This window comes from Oratosquilla oratoria, chromosome 20 (genome assembly GCF_046742065.1).
Source record: "Oratosquilla oratoria isolate Oo_2021 chromosome 20, ASM4674206v1, whole genome shotgun sequence".
In the NCBI taxonomy this organism is placed as follows: Eukaryota; Metazoa; Arthropoda; class Malacostraca; order Stomatopoda; family Squillidae; genus Oratosquilla; species Oratosquilla oratoria.
Genome location: NC_134796.1, coordinates 17,250,838 through 17,255,837, shown reverse-complemented (window position 1 = coordinate 17,255,837; position 5,000 = coordinate 17,250,838).

Below are 5,000 nucleotides of genomic sequence, written 5' to 3'. Positions count from 1 at the left end.
GAAGTGGAAGGAGGTGTCATCAAGGTTGATAAGGATGAAGGTGAAGCTAGGAAAGATGTGGATTTTTGTAAGTGCGTATGGGCCTGGTAGTGAGAAGAACGTAAAGGAAAGGGGGCATCCTGGGTAGATATAAATGAGTGCATAGAGGGATTAGGGAGAAATGTCAATGTAGTTGTATTGGGAGACCTAAATGGTAGGGTAGGAAATAAACCAATTGACGGAGTGATTGGGAAGCATGGAGTTCGAGGCAAAAATCGTATTGGAGAGTTGATGGTGGAGATGTGTCTTGAAAGAGAGTTGATGATAGCAGATACAGTATTTAAGAAGAAAGTCAAGCATAAGTACACATGGGAGAGGGTGGTGGATAGAAGGGTGGCAGACAGAGCGTTAATGGACTATATGGTGGTGACCAGGAGTATGGTAGGAAGAGTTAAGGATGTACATGTTCTAAGGGGAGAGAGTGGGGGAATATCAGATCATTTCCTGGTGGAAGGTAAATTGGGAGTGGAGAGTAGGTGAAGAAAGAGGAAAAGGACAGAAGTTAGGGAGGTACTTAGAGTGAACTGCTTAAATGAGGAAAAAAAGGAGAATGAGTATAAGAAGAAGTTGAGAGAGGAGTGGGAGAGAGTAAAGGATAGAGTAGTGCTAGGAGTGGAGGAGGAATGGTGATGATTCAAGGAGGGAGTGATAAGGTGTGCAAAGATGGTGTGTGGAACAAGGAGGGCGGGAGGAAATAGAAAGAAGGGTAGTGAGTGGTGGGATGAGGAAGCCAAGAAGGGTGTAGAAGAGAAGAAGCAGGCATTCATAGATTGGCTACAAATTAGGACGAGGGAATCGTATGAGAGATACAAAGTAAAGAGGAAGGAAGTTAAGCATAAGATAAAGGAAGCAAAGAGGAGAGCAGATGTGAAATGGGGTAAGAGTATGACAGAAAATTTTGAAAGTAATAAAAAGATGTTTTGAAAGGAAATTAAAAGAGGATGAGGAGGCGAATCAAGTAGAGAAGAAAAGGTAAAAGGTGCAGATGGAGAGATGATAATGGAAGAGAAAGCAGTGAGAGGAAGGTGGGCAGAGTATTTTAGGGAGTTGCTAAATGTGAAGGAGGATAAGGAGGGAAAGGTAGTTGCAGTGGGAAACGCTAAGAAAATGAGAGTGATAAGTGAGGAAAATGGAGGAGAAATAGGGAAGGATGAAGTGAAAGCAGCGGTTAAGATGATGAGAGCAGGTAAGACACCTGGGTTGGATGGATGCTATGCAGAATGTCTGAAGAAAAGAGGTACAGTTATGGTGGACTGGCTGGTGAGGTTATTTAATGTTTGCTGGGGAGAGGGTAGAGTGTCAGAGGACTGGAGAAGTGCCTGTATAGTTCCGCTTTACAAAGGAAAGGGGGACAAGTGTGAGTGTAGTAGTTACAGAGGGATCACCTTGTTGAGTGTAGTTGGGAAGGCTTATGGGAGGATCTTGATTTAGAGCATTAGGAGAGGAACAGAGGGAGTAATTGGTGAGGAACAGTGTGGTTTTAGGACAGGTAGGGGATGTGTAGATCAGATTTTTGTGGTTAGACTATAGGAAAAGGTAAGGATGTTTTTTGGGCTTCTATGGATCTGGAAAAGGCTTACGACAGGGTAGACAGGAAGGCACTGTGGGAGGTATTGCAGATATATATAGGAGTAAAGCTGTTAGGAGCAGTGAAGAGTTTTTATGAGAGTAGTAGAGCTTGCGTTAGGATTAGAAATGGAGAGAGTGAATGGTTTGAGGTAAAGGTGGGACTTCGTCATGGGTGTGTTATGTCGCCCTGGCTGTTCAATCTTTACATGGATGGGGTGGTGCGAGAGGTGAATGCAAGGTTAGTGGGTGAGGGGTTGGAGATGATTAAAGAAAATGGCGAAAAGTGGGAGGTGAGCCAGTTCTTGTTTGCTGACGACACTGCGCTTGCAGCAGGATCAGAGGAGGGATTGGGGAAGTTAGTGACAGAGGTTGAGAAGGTGTGTGAAAGAAGGAAGCTGAAGATAAATGTGGGCAAAAGTAAGGTGATGAGATGTACAAGGGGAGAGAGTGACAGTAGGCTGGAAGTGAGCATTAGGGGTGAGAAACTGGAATAAGTGGATAGTTTCAGATACTTGGGTGCGAATGTGACAGGAAAGGGAGGAGTGGGGGTGGAGGTAGAATGTAGATTGAGAGAAGCGAGTAAATGTCTTGATGGATTAAAAAGTGTAATGAGAAATAGATATCTGGGAATGGATGCTAAGAGGAGGTTATATGAAGGAGAGATTGTGCCAACAGCAATGTACGGGGCAGAAACATGAAACATGAGAGAGGAGGAGAGAAGGAGTTTGAATGTGTTTGAGATGAAATATCTGAGAAGTATGATTGGGGCTACTAGGCTAGATAGAGTGAGAAATAAGGAGGTGAGGAGGAGCACAGGGGTGGAAAGGGAACTGGGAGATAGGGTTGATGAAAGAGTATTAGGATGGTTTGGACACATGGAAAGAATGAGTGAAGAAAGATTAGTAAAAGAAGTGTGAAAGGCGGAGGTGGAAGGAGTGAATATGAGGGGGCGTCCTAGGTTGAGATGGATGGATGGGGTGAAAGGGGCTTTACAAAAGAGAGGAATGTCTGTTGAGGAAGGACGGGAGAGGACAGAAGGTAGGGGCGAATGGAGAAGAGTTATGTATAGATGAGACTGTGATGCATGAGGGGGAGTGGGTGGGGGATGGGGGGTGAGGAAGTATGTATGAAAAAAAAAATGACGCAGCCCGAAGGGATTTCTCCCCGTCTTCTCCTTTTGTGCATGAGGGGACGGAGAGGGGGGTCGCCGAATTTATGAAGCGGCCTTGCTGTGGATGTGCTGTGTCTTGCGACACTGCTTCTGACCCAGGGCAGTGGACAGGATGCAGGGATGACCTGTCATCCAGGAGGTGCCAAGATAGGAGAGCGGGAGGAGGGTGGAGGGGATTGGAATATATGGGAAATGAAATGGGTGGGAGTGGTTTCTATGCCTTTTTCTTTTTGGCTACCCCCCGTGTAAGGGGAAAAAGCCTTTGGTATATGTATGTATGTATACCGGACAGAATGTCAATGAAGGACAAAATATCATGATAGGATGTAATGACAGTGGAAGACAAAAGATCACGATGGGATGTAATTATAGTGGAGGAAAAAATATCACGGTAGGATATGATGTCACTGGAGGAAAAAATATCACGGTAGGATATGATGTCACTGGAGGACAAAATATAATTTTAGGAAGGGATGCCGGACATAATGTCAATGAACGACGGGAGGCCGGCGTGAATCACGGTGACGTAGGGGGACAAAATGTACAGAAGAGTTCGGATGACCGTGATCGACCAGATGTCCGTGATGGGGGAAATGTTAATTTTGATGGGAGAAATATTAATGAGGTATTGAATGTCAATGAAGGACCAAATAATAATATAGAGCAAGGTATAAATGAAAAACAAAATTATAATGTAAGACATGATATTGAAACTCAAAATGTGTCAAAAAGAAATAATCACGAGTTCCTTAAAACCATGTACTTTAATGCTCGTAGTATTAGGAACAAATTTCAAGAAATATTGGCGTATGTCAAAAGCGAAAATCTCGATATGATAGGAATAACTGAGACATGGTTAAATGGTACAGAGTTCGAAGCTGAATTTAATATTGCGGGATTTAAACACTTTCATCAGGATAGAAACCACAAGAAAGGTAGGGGGTGTTCTGTTGTACGTTAAAAACAATATTCATGCTTGTGTTTTAGAGAAAGTGAAACAGGATGCATATGATAGTTTGTGGGTTGAGTTATCCCAAACAAATGGACAAAAATTTTACTGGCATTGATTGGATGACCCTTGAACATGACCATATAGGTAGTCGCTTGATTGATTTTCTTGGTGACAATTACTTAATTCAGCATGTAAAAGAGCCCACAAGATATGGAAACTTACTCGATCTTTTGATCACTAGCCGCGAAAGCATGGTAACTGATGTAGAAGTCGGTGAATCTGTTGCAAATAGCGGTCACAACTAAGTTAGATTCAAACTCCCAAACAATTTTAGAATAGATACTTGTGTTTCTAAAATACCCGATTTCAGTAAAGCTCAGTTCATAGGACTACGTCAGGAGCTTCAGCTTACAGATTGGGAGGCAAAATTAAGCGAAAGACCTGTAGATCAGATGTGGGAAATATTTCAAAATACGCTCACTAAGATGATTCAAACTTACATTCCTTTTAAGGACAGACGTCCCCAAAATCAGGCTTGCCCAAAGTGGCTCGACAAAGAAACTGAAAAAAGTATTGCTAAAAAGAGACAGGCTTATAAGAAATATAAGTGCTCGGGTGCATCTAATGACTATGAAAGTTATGTATCAATACAGAGAGATTTAAAAAAGACAATAAGAAAAAGAAAACGACAATACGAAATGAACATCGCTGATAAATCCAAAGAGAATCCCAAAGAATTCTATAGTTACATTAGATATAAAAAGGTTGTTAGGAATCACATTGGTCAACTATTATCTGCTGACGGTCAACTTGAATATTCAAATGAAGGAATGTGTAATATTTTAAACAATTATTTTAGCTCGGCATTTGTAAACGAAACACCTCAAAGTGAATTCCAAACTGAAACTTGTGAAAAGTCTAGGGTAAACTTACTCACTACGGTAAATATAACAAAAGAAAAAATTAAAAAGTGTATAGATAAACTCAAAGTTAATAAAACACCAGGGCCTGACGGTTGTCATCCAAGAATCTTAAAGGAAATGAAAAATGAGATTGTTGTTCCATTAGAAATTATTTTCAAGAAATCCAGCATATCCGTAGATGTCCCAAGAGAATGGAAGCTAGCTAACCTTACTCCCATATTCAAAAAAGGTGACAAAAAAAAAGTCAAATAACTATAGGCCTATAAGTTTGACTTCAATCGTAGGAAAAATAATGGAAACTATCATCAGAGATGCTATCGAACATCATTTAGAAAGTAACCGTTTG